The following is a 16,167-nucleotide window of genomic DNA, read 5'->3' as shown; positions in this document are numbered from 1 at the left end:
TTAACCACTGCTCCTTGTGGCCCATATGTATGCCAGGTATTGTGCTAGGCACTATGGGAGATACAAAGATGAATGAGAGGCAAACCCTGCCTCAAAGAGCTTACAGTCCAGCAGAAAAGAGACTTAATTAGTATTTATCCTCAGTACCTCTCTCAAAATATAAATATGATAATTCTTGTTTAAAAACCTTTGGTGCTCCCTGGCCTGCATTATCTGTAACATAGGCCAACCTCATGGGCAGGACCAGCTCTTAATTTGCAGAGCCCAGTGCAAAATTAAAATGCAAGGCTCCTTATTCAAAAAGCAAGGGAAGGGGCTTCCCTGGTGGCGCAGTGGTTGAGAGTCCACCTACCGATGCAGGGGATACGGGTTTGTGCCCCAGTCCTGGAAGATCCCACATGCCGCAAAGCGGCTGGGCCTGTGAGTCATGGCCGCTGGGCCTGCGTGTCCGGAGCCCGTGCTCTGCAACGGAAGAGGCCACAACAGTGAGAGGCCAGCGTACTGCAAAAAAAAAAAAAAAAAAAGCGAGGGAAAGGTTTCATTAAAGGTACCAAAAATAGTTTTTTCCTTTAAAACTATTTTATAGGGGTAATAGTGATATATGAGTAAAAACAAACTTACAAAGTACAAAAATAACATTTTAGTATAATTTTATAGAATGCAATAAACAATAATACTTTATTAATGTGATATCTTGATTGATCATCAGATTTTTTTCTGGGTCACTTTTCTGAAAACTCATTTATTAGGTCATTGAATTTATACTTTGGGATCTTCATTTTCAATCAATATAATTGAAGGGACATCAGTCATCCTTGGCAAATGAAAGGTCACAAATAATTTTTGATAATTTTTAGTTATGAGAAGGATCTTTCTGCTGGTGAAACTATTACTGGATCTGTTAAAAGTATTTTATAGGTTGTGACACACGGGGAAAAAGTTTTGATAAATTACTTTGAAACATAAATTTTAGTACATCTAGAGCTGATGATTCTTGCAGAAATTTTCTTCTTAGAAGATTTAACTCTTCATACAAATCAGTTTGGGGTAAGTCTGAATTTAATTTTAAATATAAATTTATACAATGGCATTTCAATGTTTTCCCTGACATTTCCTATAATTTGTGAAGGTCATATAAGAAACCGAAAGTGGCTTCATTATTTGTGTATAATTCAAAACACTTGTTTATGTATTCAAGTGTTCACTGCTGTATCTTCAATTACAAGGAAAAATTAATTTTAAAATTGTCTTCCTTATTAATAATTGGTTAAGCTGAAGCTTCATATGTAAATAGTGTTCTTTTTCATCTAATGGAATGATTTTTATATTTGGTTTCTATTTCTAAGCCTGTGGACATTTGCCTCACAATGTTGCAGCGGTTTTAAAAACCAGAGACTCAACTCCTCAAAGAATTCTAATAACTCCCTACTATGCTTGATTGCCACGTGCATGTGTTTGCTTTCCTTTGTAATAATTTACCGACAAAGTTTACTGCCTGAGTGTTGGCAATTTCTGTCCCAGTGCTCAGGCCAAAGCACTTGTGCAGACACCACAGGAACATGCTCTGTGGATGGAGGGGCCACCACGGGTCTCAGTTGTGCCCCCATGCAGAGACCCTCCTCTCTTCTTGCTGCTGCCACTGCCTCAGCTGCCAGTCTGGGCCCTGTATTAGGATATGAGCTCGTTTTACTATTTTCATAGTAGGGAAGCCATAGATACTATCTAAAGAAATGGAGGATGAAGGACGTCATAGAAGGTTTTAATTATAAAGGTAACTTACAAGAAGAAAATCCAAGATTTCTAAATAGCAGAAGAACCTTGCACACAAAACCGGCTTCAGAAGAGAGAGAAATGATGGAGAACAATTTGTACGGAAAAAATAGAGAAGGTTGTCAAAGAGCTACCCTACCTCTTTATTTATTTTTTCTTTTTTTTGCGGTACGCGGGCCTCTCACTGTTGCGGCCTCTCCCGTTGCGGAGCACAGGCTCCGGACGCGCAAGCTCAGCGGCCATGGCTCACAGGCTCAGCCGCTCCGCGGCATGCGGGATCTTCCCAGACCGGGGCATGAACCCGTGTCCCCTGCATGGGTAGGCGGACTCTCAACCACTGCGCCACCAGGGAAGCCCTACCCTACCTCTTTAAAAAAGCAGCAGGACCAGATAATTTCACAGGAAAACACTATCCAAGAGAAAACTTGAACAAGTAGAAATATAACATGCTCTTGGACAGAAATATGTAACATCATAAAAATGTCAGTTCTCCATAACTTAATTCAAAATTTTAATGTGATCCAATAGGCTTTTTAAAAATATTTATTAATTTATTTATTTGGCTGCGCCAGGTCTTAGTTGTGGCACACAGGATCTTCCTTGTTGCGTGTGGGATTTTTAGTTGAGGCATGCGAACTCCTAGTTGTGGCATGTGGGATCTAGTTCCCTGACCAGGGATTGAACCCGGGCCCCCTGCAGTGGGAGCATGGAATCTTAGCCACTGGACCACCAGGGAAATCCCCCAATACACCTTTTTTTAATTAGATAAATTGATTCTAAATTTACATAGAAAAAGAAAGGAGCAAGAATAGTGATACAAAGTGTGAAAAAGAAGAGCAATGGCAGGGGAGGTAGATCAGCACTACATATATTAAAAGATATTATGAAGCCTCAGTAATCAGAACAGTGTAATGCAGACAGGCTAATGGAGTTGAATATAATATCCAGAAATAGTCACAAAATCATACATAGATACAATATAATAAAGCTGACATCTCAAGTCATTGGAAAAAATATGGACCACTAAATAAACGGATTGGAACAAATGGGTAGCCACTTAGACAACAATGAAGTTGAATCCATTCCTCATGCCTCACTAAGTTAACTTCAAATGAATAAAAAATTTAACTTTCAGGGAGTTCCCTGGCAGCCTAGTGGTTAGAATTCCAGGCTTTCACTGCCATGGCCTGGGTTCAGTCCCTGGTTGGGGAACCGAGATCCCTCCAGCAAGCTGCATGACCAAAAAAAATTTTTTTAACTTTTTAAAAACCCTCAAGAGTTCTAAAAGAAAAATGAGAAAATACCTTTCATCTTGTAGTAAGGAAAGTCTTTCTGTCACCCCAAATCCAGAAGCCATAAAAGATTAATAAGTTCAACCATACAAAAGAAAATACTTTAGTGTTTAAGAAACATTATAAGTAAAGTCAAAGAATAAATAAATAATAAATTGGGAGAAATGTTTTCATATTAGGTTACAAAGGAGTAATCTCTTTCATATGTAAAGAGCCTCTAGATATAAATAAGTAAAGAGCAGTTACCCAATAGAAAATGGGGAAAGGACACGAATTAAAAGAAATATAAATGAATCTTAAACATATGAAACAAAAAATCCAAAGTTTGATAACATTTTCATGGCAAGTCTAGGGAAACAGGCATTTCAAACATTAGTGGTGGGAGTGTATATTGACATAAGTTCTACAAAAAGCAGTCTTAAAACATCTATTTAAATTAAATAAACATATTTAATATATGTTGACTCTCACATGTGCAAAATGACATATGCACAAAGCTATTCATCACAGCATTGTTTGTAGCAGCAAAAGATTAGAAGCAACTAAAATGGTGAAAAACCCCAGGCAGAAATATAAATTATATGACATCCATAAAATATTACATAGCTATAAAAAGGAAGGAGGAAGCTCTATATGTTCTAATATGAAAAGCTCTCCAAGATATACTTTTAAATGAAAAAAAAAGTACAGAACAATGTGTATGTTCTGCTACATTTTGTATAAAAAAGAAAAACACAAGAATTTGTATTTTCTTGTATATACATAAAGAATTTCTAGAAAGATATATAAGAAATTAGGAAGATGGCTAGGTAGATGGAGGTCAAGGATGGGAGGGAGGTTTCAGTGATTGTGTCTTTATACTTTTTAGTGGTTGAACCATTTAACTATATTGCCATAGAACGAGGAGGAGACAGAGGAAGACGAGGAGGACTGGAGTAGAGGTGGTTTTTATTGTCATGACCATCAAAGTACCTTAAAATTGAATGAAGTCTAGATCCCAAACATTTTTGAATATCATGGGGGCTTCCCTGGTGGCGCAGTGGTTGAGAGTCCGCCTGTCGATGCAGGAGACACGGGTTCGTGCCTCGGTCCAGGAAGATCCCACAGGCCGCGAAGCGGCTGGGCCCGTGAGCCATGGCCGCTGAGCCTGCGCGTCCGGAGCCTGTGCTCCGCAACGAGAGAGGCCACAACAGTGAGAGGCCCGCGTACTGCAAAAAAAAAAAAGAAAATCATGGAAATTTTCAATATGAGGTTTGTTCATAGTTCATTTTCAGCCACAGAGTGTAAGTGAATTTCTCCTGCTGCCTACAAAATGTTGAGACCTGATTACAGTGAGTTATCATCCTGGACCAATTTAGGCTAAACAGGCAACAGATAACATCTTCTAAATTCTTGTAGCCACATTTTTAAGTATTGCCTAAAGCCTGTGGGAAGAGAATGGGCAACCAAAACACACACACATGCAAATACACACACTTTGGTAAGTCGTTAAAATGATCGTATAAGATTACTGATACAGAGATGCTGTAATCCTTTTAAATTAGCTCATATAGCCTATTAATAAGATTATAAGTTAAGATGTGACCTGTGATTCCTTTCAATTATCCATTTTGCAATTTTACTGCAGGTAACTAGCTATGTCCTTTCATTTATTAATGTGTCAACACAAGTCAGTGTGTCAATTATTTATTTCTGAAATATTGTTCATGCCAGTGTTCAGTTAAAAAGAAAAGAAAGAGAAAAAGAAAGAAAATAGAGTTCATATATCCTATATCAAAAACTGGGCAGCATATGTAATAGAAGAAGCAGAGACTTTACAATTATGTAAATTCATTTGTAGAAAAAGTAGCCCTTGCTTCCATCCTGCTACCATGACACTAAAGGGATGATGACAAAGCTTCTACAATGAACATATATTACTTTTATAATTAGGAGAAGAATTTTTAAAATGTAAATGTGTATATGCTGAGTATGTAGGCAGACTTGAATGTTAACTCTGAGCATCTTGGTCAGGTCACGTTAATCTCTCGGAGTCTCAGTTTCCCCATATGTAAACTGAGGGTAATCATACCTGCTTTGCAGGGTTGAGTCGTGGATGTGATGATGTTTGTGAAGTACAGAGCACAGGCTCTGGCACATAGTAAAAATGGGCACATAGTAAAAGAGATTCTCATTCCCCACACACCCAGTGGAGGCAGGACCCATGGAAGCCAAGCCCAGCTGGTGCCCTATTTCCTGACTTCCTCTATTCAGGCTCTTCTACAGCTGTGCCAAAGCACAGGTACTTGCCCCTGCTTGTTGGGAGAAATTTGGCTATTAATCCATACCCATGGTGTGATTATAATTAGGAAACCTGGGATTGGGGGAGATAAGCTAGCTGTGTCCAGATCCCAGAAGGGTGTTTCCCTACTATTATGTTAGTGAGAAGTTTTCAGTGCAGGAAACTGAAATGGCTCTGAAAGTATATAACAGAAAGAACTAAGCACTTAACAAAATGTTTTGAAGCAGTGAAGGGGTGAGCCCTAAGCTGGGCCTTCAGGAACAATTCCCAGACCTAACCCGCCAGGGAAGCCACTACTGCTCAACTGGGGCAAACCTCGAGAACTCTCCAAATAGCTGTGAATTCAGACACCTGAGCTTGAACTCTGTCGTTTAATTATCTATGTAACCTTGAACAAGTTACTTAAACTCTTAAGAATCAAGTGGAGGAGGCTGCCATCACAGCAACTGCTTCTCAATACCTGGAAATTGTTTGTTAGGCTTATCAAAGCCTTGTTCATGAACCAAACAAACAAAACCAGAAGCAGTTGGAAGATAGCCTCTGCCTCATTCCTACTTTTCAAATCTCACATGAATACATTTCACTGGCAGGATGTAAATCACATCCAGGACCCTAGCTGCAAGAGAGCCTGGAAATGCTGTTTATGCTGCAGTTTTTTTAGCTTGTTAGCTTACGCAGTGCAGAAAGGCATTCTAGAAGGACTTGGAAGTCAGCACTGACTACCAAACAAACAAATCCATCACAGAGAGAGTTATTTAGTTCCTGTGAAATTGGGAATTAATTTCTCTGCCAACACCTATTTGTGCTGCAGAGACTCCAAGAGTAGTCAAGGCTTAAACTCATTGTGCTCATTGGAAAATGTAGTAGACATTTTTTGTTGCCTCTCAAGCGTCCGTCACCCATATCTCCTGCTAACAATGCATAGATTTTCATTCATTCATTTCATTGAGGTATCCACCTCTCCCCTAAGCTACCTGTGTGCTTTGGAAAACCAACCCCAATTCCATCTCCAGGAGTGAGCCCTCATTGTTTTAGATAAATTAGCACATTCCATCCTCTTGGCCATTGTCATTGGTACAAAGGCAAGTCTCTCCCAAAAGAAGTAACTTAAATTTCACATTCCCTCTCCACACAGGATCCAAATAGTGAGAGTATAATTTACAATTTATCTTTTTCAGCTGTAGGTTTCTTTGCTATTGCTTGTTCTTCATCCATTCCTATATCCGTTTCTTTGTCGGCTTGCTCTATGTCTTCTGTGTGTGTGTGTGTGTGTGTGCATATATATATATATATATGAATATAATTTTTTGAATAAATTTATTTTATTTTTGACTGCATTGGGTCTTCATTGCTGTGTGCAGGCTTTCTCTAGTTGCAGTGAGCAGGGGCTGCTCTTCCTTGTGGTGCGCAGGCTTCTCATTGCTGTGGTTTCTCTTGTTGCGGAGCACGGGCTCTAGGCATGCGGCCTCAGTAGTTGTGCCTCGCGGCCTCTAGAGCACAGGCTCCGTAGTTGTGGCGCACGGGCTTAGTTGCTCCGTGGCATGTGGGATCTTCCCAGACCAGGGCTCGAACCCGAACCCATGTCCCCTGCATTGGCAGGCGGATTCTTAACCACTGTGCCACCAGGGAAGCCCCAATATATGAATATAATTTTATTCAGCCTTAAGAAACAAGGAGATCCTGCTATTTGTGATAACACTGGTGAACCTGGAGGATATTACACTAAATGAAATAAACCAGGAATGAAAGAAAAATACTGCATGATTTCACTTACATGTGGAATCTAAAAAGGTTGAATACATAGAAGCAGAGAGTAGAATGGTGGTTACCAAGGGCAGGGAAGTGGGAGAGATGGGGAGATGTTGGTCAAAGAGTACAAAATTACAGTTATGTAGGATGAATAAGCCCAGAGATCTAATGTACAGTGTGATGACTATCGTTAATAATATTGTATTATATACTGGAAATTTACTTTAAAATAGATTTCAGGTGCTCTCACCACACACACACAAAACTCAAAAATTTATATTTATCAAAATTCACCGTTAACAGAGTAAAGGTAAACCACAGAATGGAAGAAATTATTGCAATATGTATTACCAATAGTCATATCCAGAATATATAAAGAACCATCACAAGTCAATAAGAAAAAGATAGATAAATCAATGGAAACATGAGGAAGAAACTTGAATGGGTACTTCATGCAAAAGAATATCCAAATAGCCAATATGCTTATGGAAAAGTAATCAATATCATCAGTCATCATGGAAATGCAAATTAAAACCACAATGAGAGAACACTGCACTCCTACCAGAATGGCTAAAAATAAAAAGATTGACGATATCAAGTATTGTGTAGGATGCAGAGCAAAGAGAGCACTCACAACCTGCTGTTGGGAGTAAAAATTGCTACAGCTGTTTTGGAAAAGAACTTGACACATGCTGCCTACCAGCAATTCCTCTCCTACATGTATATACCCAGCAGAAATGTATGCACATTTTCACCGAAATACTCTAAAGGAATGTTCTTAGCACCATTATTCACAATAACCCAACACTGGTAGTAGCCCAAGTGACCATCAACAGCAAAATGGATAAATAACTTCATACTATACGGTACAGTCATACTATTCAGTAGTTAAAATGAATGAACTTCAGCTACATTTTTTTTAAAAAAGGGATAAATCTCACAAAGTTAATTTTGAACAAAAGAAACCATACACCAAAGAGGACACACGGTATGATTCCATTTGTTTTCAGTTAAAGAATGGGCCAGTAGTTCTCAGCAGCATCGGCAGCACCTGGTAACTTGTTAAAAATGAAAATTCTTGGGCTCCAACATAGAACTACTGAATCAGAAACTCAGAAAGTGATTGCCAGAAATCTGTTTTAACAAATCTTCCAGGTGATTCTGATGCACGCTAAAGCTTGAAAACAACAAAATTGATTTATGGTGTTAGAAGTTAGGATCCTGATGATTTGGGGGGAGGAAGGGAGTGGTGATGAATGGGGCATGAAAGGTAATAATAGGTAATAATAATCATCTATTTTTTGGCCTGGGTTGGAGTCATGCAAGTGTTTCCAGTTTCTGATGAGTCACTGAGCTAAATGCATACTTGTGAGTTGTGCACTTTGCTGTTTACATGTCAGGTTTCATTTTAAAAACTTACTAGAAAAGTGATAGATAATAAAACTGAGGAAATCTTCCAAAAATAAAAACAAAAAGATGGAAAAATGAGTGAGTGGTAAGATGAAGTATAGAACATACAGTGCCTCAATAATAGACATTCCAGAAAAAGAAAACAGAAAAAGGAGAGGAAAACAGCCAAGGGATAATTTACGAAAATTTCCTGGGAATGAAGCCCAAGAATTTGCAAATGAATTGAAAGGGCCCCTCAGGTGCCTACAATGGATAAAAGAAAACACATACATGCACACACGTAGGCAAATTTTATCATCAGAGACAGAAAAGATCCCACAAGCTTCCATAAGGTAAAAAAAAGTCTCATACAAAAGGTCAGACATCAGAGTGGTTTTGGACTTCTCAGTAGCAATGCTGGAAGCTAGGAGGCATGAGGCAATGCATTTAAAATTGAGAAAAAGTATTTCCAAGCTAGAAGTCTATCTTTTTCCAAACTAGGAATATGTAAGGGTAGAATAACAACATTTTCATATATGTAAGATCTCAGAAAAATGTATGGCCCATTACTCTACTTTCTATGGATGTTACTGGAAGATATGCTCCACGAAAACAAGAGAATAAACTAAGAAGGAAGACAGCATGGAACACAGGAAAACAGAATATCCAATACAGGGGAGTACAGTAACCAGAACCTTTATACAATGTGATGCCCTGAAGCCCAGGGTGATGGTGAAATGAGAGCCCAGAATGACAGCAGCCCCAGGAGCCACCAGTCCCGCCTGGAGCAGGTCCAAGGGTCCAGGAGAGACTTCTTTAAGAAGACAGGAATGCACTGACTATCTGGTACAAACTAATGCATTGAGAGGAGCTTCTGACAACTGGCCAAGGATCTGGGGTTAAATTAGTGATTAATGCAAGGAAACAAGCACTGAAGGGACCATTCCAAAGTTCCACTCTGGCTCCAGAGCTCCCAGGGCATCGGTCAGGGCTGTGCTTGGCCTGCATGGCAGTCTGACTTCTTTCTCTCCCAAATCCTCAATGCTGTCTGAAACATCCTACACACTAAGACCCATCTCAGAGTTTGCTTTCTGGAAACACCAACCTGCAACACAAGACAACTCCAGAGAAAAGAAAATTTGTGGAGGAAAGGACAATTCATCATATTTTACTACATCATGCAGCAGTCAACAGTGTTTACATAACCATAATAATGTAAACTTTACATGTTGATCTAGCCAAAACTACCATATCATTTTATCGGGAGGACATGAGAATGGGGAGATGTGTCCCGGGAATATAGGAAGAAAGTGAGATAAGTCCTCAATTTCCATAGCAAGAAATGAAGAAAATAATACCTAAGATAAAAAAATCAACAAGTAGCAATTCGAGGCAGTTGTTTAGAGGCACAGGAGTAAATACGAAAGTAATTAGCTTAATAGGACGTGAAAGTGATTGCTTCTGCTCCTGAGCAGAGGGAGAATGTGTAAGGGATTGCTAGGATTTTTCATAGCAAGGTTTATAGAATTATTTGATTCTTCAAACTATGAGCATGTCTAACTTTCATAAAAACACAGCTAAAATCAAAACATTAAGCCTTGGTAGTGCGATCAGGTGGGTCAATTATGGTATCCCCATACAAGATATTACACAGCCCCTAGAAATGATGCCAAGATGAATTATCTATTGAAAAGGAAGGATGCTCTTAATACCATGTTAAGTGGAAAAAAGCAGAGTTCAAAATGATGTGCACATTAAATCAACTTTTAAAATTAGATACAGAACAATTTAAGTGTGTAGAAAAAAGTCTAAAGGTATATACACCAAAATATTTGGAGTTACTCTCTTTACAAAGAGTTACTCTCTTTACATGGTGGGGAGTGGTGGGATTTTTATTTTCCTCCATTTGTTTATCTTGTAGCCCAAGCCATCTCTGTATCCCCCAGTCTTCCAGCCTTGCAGAATCACCCTTTCTTTTAACATTTAAATAAAAATGGCTGAAACCTTCATCTTACATACTAAGGAAAGTATATAGCAAATGTACGTAAGCAAGTATATATATATGCAAATTCCAATGCTCTCCCCCAACACTGGTGCAAATTTCCAGATGCCTAGTTCTCATGTTTACTCTGATTTCCTCTTCCTGCCGCCCTCGGTTTCCCTGGCATCCCACTTTCTACAGCTGTTTCCTTCTCTCTATCCTTAGTTAACACAAACATGGAACATTGTCCTTTTTCCTTGATTTCTCCAAAGAATGTCTTACATGAGGCACTGCTGAAGGACTACAGCTCTGCATGGCGTGGTAGACAACTTAAAATCAGCGGGAGCATCTCTGTTCCAGTGTGTCCTGGCTGACCCTGCTTCTGGGGGATTCTCACCGGACATTCTTCTTCTCTGACCCCTGCCTCTCACAGAGCGGCTGGGTCCCTTCAGGATACCCTCACTTCTGGCCCAGGACCCCACTCTGGGTCCTTACCTTCCACCAAACCACCAAATCCTTCAAGTCCTTCATTTTCTTATGCAGAGTGTGAGGTCTCCCTTGTGGAACATGCTTTTTCCAGCAGGAATATCTTGACCTTTCATATCCAAAAGACCATCAAGAAACCTTTAAATAGTCACCTCCTCCAGCTTGAATTAGTAGCCAGAGCCAGTTCTTCCATTTTGTCTTTCCATTACATGTGTAATGGCTGTGCATTTTCTATAATGACTCTGTATTGCTTTCGTAATTAAATTATTTTCAGTAAGAGAAGTGCCATGGAAGTTAGGAGTTCAGGCCATGAGCAAGTGTAAATGTCAAGTCTTAGGACCCCAGCAACTACCCGCAAGCTCCTGCTCTGTGCCAGGCTGAGGAGATGCTCATTAGGGCAGTGTGGGTTGTGGAGGCCACGGCAGGCCCAGAGTTCCACGGGGCTGCTGAGCCCAGTGTGGTCAGGTCAGCAACAGGACTCCAAGGAGACATGTGGCCAGTGCAGTCAAGGTGAGGACCTTGCCCCAGCTGACCATGACGCCTGCCTCTTTCCTCTCTATCAATGTCATCAGCCCAGGCCTGGCACAGGTGCAGCCCCTTCCCCTGGAAGCCTTCCCTGAGAGCCCCTCTCTCAGAAGCTCTGCTACTTATCAGCTGTGTGGCAAGTCAGTCCACCTCCCTTGTGCCTCAGTTTCCTCATCTGTGAAACAGGGATAATAATATTTGTAAGAATCAAATGAGAGGGACTTCCCTGGTGGTGCAGTGGTGAAGAATCCGCCTACCAATGCAGGGGACGCAGGTTCGAGCACTGGCCCGGGAAGATCCCACATGCCGCGGAGCAACTAAGCCCGGGCGCCACAACTACTGAGCCTGCGCTCTAGAGCCCACAAGCCACAACTACTGAGCCTGTGTGCTGCAACTACTGAAGACCGCGAGCCTAGAGCCTGTGCTCCGCAACAAGAGAAACCATCGCAATGAGAATCCCACGCACCGCAACGAAGAGTAGCCCCCATTCGCTGCAGCCAGAGAAAGCCCACACGCAACAACAAAGACCCAACACGGCCAAAAATAGAATTAATTAATTAATTAACTTAAAAGAAAAAGAATCAAATGAGAAATACTTGTAAAGTGGTCGGAATGGTGCTTGGCTCAGAGTTAGTACTCCATAACGTTAGCGATCATCACCATCATGGTCATCGCTATTCTTGTCACCGCGTCCATGGACTTTGCCCTTGACAAAGACAGCACATGGACATGTGTGGGAGGCTGCCTGGGGGAGAGCCCAGTATGATTTACCTCTGTTCTCATCACAGCCAGCAAAGGTACCAACATGGAACTCATGCTCAATGCCTACTTGATTAAAACTTTGGAGAGAAGAAATAGCCCAGCTAAGAAACCACACATGAGCATGACCTGCCCTGAAACCCGTTTTGAGTTCATTTTTGTATGTGGTGCTAGGTAGGAGTCCAACTTTATTCTTTTGCATGTGGATATCTAGTCATCCCAGCACATCTGTTGAAAAAGACTATTCTTTCCCCACTGACTTATTTTGGCACCCTGTCAAAAATCAATTCCCTGGGGACTTCCCTGGTGGTCCAGTGGTTAAGATTCCACACTCCTAGTGCAGGGGGCCCAGATTCGATCCATGGTCAAGGAACTAGATCCCACATGCATGCCGCAACTAAGAGCCCACATGCTGCAACAAGAAGATCCCGCATGCCGCAACTAACCTGGCACAGCCAAATAAATTAATAAATAAATAAAAAATTTTTTTAAAAAAACAGTTGACTGTAAATGTGAGAATTTATTTCTGAATTAAATTCTATTCCAGTGATCTATATGTCTATCCTTATGCCAGTACAACACTGTCTTGATTACTGTAGCTTTGCAGTAAGCTTTGAAATCAGGAAATGTGAGTCCTCCAACTTTGTTCTTATTTTTCAAGCTTGCTTTGGCTATTCTGGGTCCCTTGAACTTCCACATGAATTTTAGGATTAATTTATCAATTTCTGTGAAGTCACATGGAATTTTGGTAGGAATTGCACTCAACTATAGATCAATTTAGGGAGTATTGCCGTCTCACCAGTATTAAGTCTTCTGATCCATGAACATGCATATCTGTTTATTTACATCTCCTTTAATTTCCTTCAGTGATGTTTGGTAGTTTTCAGAGTATACATAGGTGTTACACTTTTGTTATAGGTTCCTAAGTATTTTATTTTTTTGATACTATTATAAATTGTTTTATTAATTTAACTTCAGTTTGTTTATTGCTCCTGTAGAGAAGTACAATTTATTTTTGTATATTGATCTTGTATTCTGAAACCTTGCCAATCTTTCGTTTATTAGTTCTAATAGTTAGTATTTGCTCACAATTGCTTAAGTGCCTAGAACAGTGGGTGGCACATAACTGGGACTCATAAATTTGTTGGATAAATGAATGAAAAAGTGAATGAAAATACTCTCGGTGTTTTAAGGGTCAGGCCAGAAGACTGACCTACTGGACCACCTGTGAACAAGGTCATTCTCTCAGTGTGCAGAGTGGCAGTAGGCCCAGATGGAGCTAAGGGAGTATCTCATCAGCAGAGAAGATGCCAAGATGGTATCTAAAACTTTAAGTTGGAGTCAAACCACAAAAAGCATGACCTGGGTCAGAGCACTTATTTCCTCCAAGATGGGTGTTCTGTTCACAGTGAAAGGAAAATCACCCAAGGCCCCTCACATTTGGAAGAGCACACCACGTACCTGAGATTATTGACCTAGGACAACGAACACCAAGTTATATTTTAGTAAAATTACGTAACTTTAAAGAAAAAGCATTTTGAGCATTTAGCCAAAAAAAAAAAAAAAAAAGCATGTGATTTTAAAAAGAAATAAAGTGATCACTGGACTTTTTGACAGTAATAACTCATGCCAGAGACAGAATAATGTATTTCAGATATCCAAGGAGAGAAAATGTGAGCCAAGATCTAATATCTAGCAAAACTGACCTTCAAGTAAAACATGTAAGAACTCTGGAAACAACATTCCTATGAGTCGTCCCTAAGGAATTTATTAAAGAATAAATAAATAGTGACTGAGTGGGAAAAACAAGAGGTGGCTAGTTTATTGGAGACCTTAAGACACATGCTCCAGTAGGTGGGTAATAAACCCTATGAAGACTCAGGGACCTGCTACCTCACTGAAGTTTTTAGCTATCCAGTGGTCATGGGTGTGCCAGAATATCCCCTTCAAATTAAAAGACCGATTGATGCCTCTTTCATCCTCTACCACAAAGAAGGAAGCTCAGCACCTGGAAGGCCTCTTTGGTCTCTGGAGGTCCCACATTCCACAACTAGGAATTCTTCTCTGGGGACACAGAAAGTGCCAGCTTTGAGTGGGGCCTGGATCAGAAGAGGGCTCTACAAGAGGTCCAAGCTGCTAAGCAAATAGCCTGTCACTTGGGTCATACGATCCAGCAGACTCTATAGTGTTGGAAGTGTCAGTGATGGGTAAAGATGCAATCTAGAGCTCATTGCAAGCCCCAGGGAAAGAATCACAAAGTAGGCCCCTGGGATTCTGGATCAAAGTCATGCCATCTACAGCAGAGAATTACACACCTTTTGAGAAGCAGCTCCTGGCCCTGGGCCCTGGTTTAGATGAAATGCTTATCCATGAGCTCAAGTGAAAAGACATCAAGAACTTCCGGTTATGAACTGGGTTCTGTCAAGCTGGCCAAGTCATAAAGTCAGGTGCAGCCAGCAGTAGGTCATTGTAAGATGGAAATGGTAACCTTGGTTTGCTGGTAGGTCAGCTTGGTATGTGGGTGGAAGCCAAAAAGGACAGTGGCTGCATGACAGTCACATTCAGGAGTTGCCTTGAAAGACAGTGGGAAGCAAGGGAAAATTTTCCCAGTGAGCTGCAGACTGTGACCCTGGTTATGGAAGGAGAGCTGTATACAAGAGGCTGGACACACATTCCTGGGCAGTGGCCCGTGGCCTAGCTGGCTAGCCAGGGGACTGGAAGGAAAGGGTCTGCAAGACTAGCGACAAGAAGGTTTGGGGTAGAGGGGTGTGGTTGGACTCTTAGAAGGAGACAGCCAGTATGTCACACATCACCACCCACCAGACAGCATCCACCACAGAAGAGAAGTGAACTAAGTAGATTAAATGACTCAGCCACTTTGTCACTGGCCACCCTGGAACGGGCACAATAAGCACATGAATGGAGTTGGTCACAAGATAGATATGGAGGCTATGCATAGGCCCACCAGCACGGACGCCCATGTACCAAAGCTACTCTAGCTACTGCTGCCTCTGAGTGTCCAATCTGCCAGCGAAAGAGACCAAAGCTGAGCCCCAGATATGGCATTATTCCTTGAGGAGACCAACCAGCCACTTGGTGGCAAATCAGCTATGTCAGGCCCCTTTCATCCTGGGAGAGCCTGCAGTTCATCCTCACAAGGACAGAGATCTATTCTGAAAATGTTTGCCTTTCCTGCCCACAGAACCTCAGCTAGCACCAATATCCAGAAGCTTAGAGAGTACCTGATCCTCAGGTACGGAATTACACGCAGCATGGCATTCAACCAGCGCACCACTTCACAGTGAGGCAAGTTAGGGAGTGGGCCCGTGACGTTAGGATCCACTGGTGATTGAGATAGACAGACAGATAGATAGATTTTTCTTAATTGCACCATCCAGACGCTACCAACCTCAAAGAGTCCTGACATGGCCTACTAAAGGCACAACTGAAGCACTAGCTTCAATAACCTGAGGCAATAATCTTCAAGGGTGGGGTGCCATCCTTCAGGATCCAGTATATTCATTAAATCAGAGACTTTCATGTGCTGCTGCGTCCCTAAGGAAGAATACATGGTTCCAGGAACCAAGGGGCAGAAGAAGGAGTGGCCACACTTACCATCACTTCCAAGGGCCCACTGGGGGACACTGTGCTTCCTGTTTCTGCAGCTCTGGGTTCTGTGGGGTTGGAAGCACTGATCTCCAAAGGGAGCACACTCTTTCCAGGGGACACAGAACTACATTCTTTAGGTCCCGGTGCATTGAACTATAGGCTCCAGCTGCCACCAGGGCACTTTGCATTCCATGTCTGAGGACCAGCAGACAAGAAAGGAGTCACCATCTTGGCAGAAATAATTGAGCCTGAAGAGCAGGAGGTGGTAGGGCTGCCTTTATACATAGGGGATGGGTAAAACACACGTGAAACCCAGGGCTTCTTAG

This window comes from Delphinapterus leucas, chromosome 7 (assembly GCF_059928025.1).
Source record: "Delphinapterus leucas isolate spDelLeu-1000000601 "Yukka" chromosome 7, BTC_Dleu_Yukka2, whole genome shotgun sequence".
Lineage (NCBI taxonomy): Eukaryota > Metazoa > Chordata > Mammalia > Artiodactyla > Monodontidae > Delphinapterus > Delphinapterus leucas.
The sequence above is the reverse complement of the archived record's forward strand: the minus strand, read 5'-3'. Positions refer to the sequence as shown.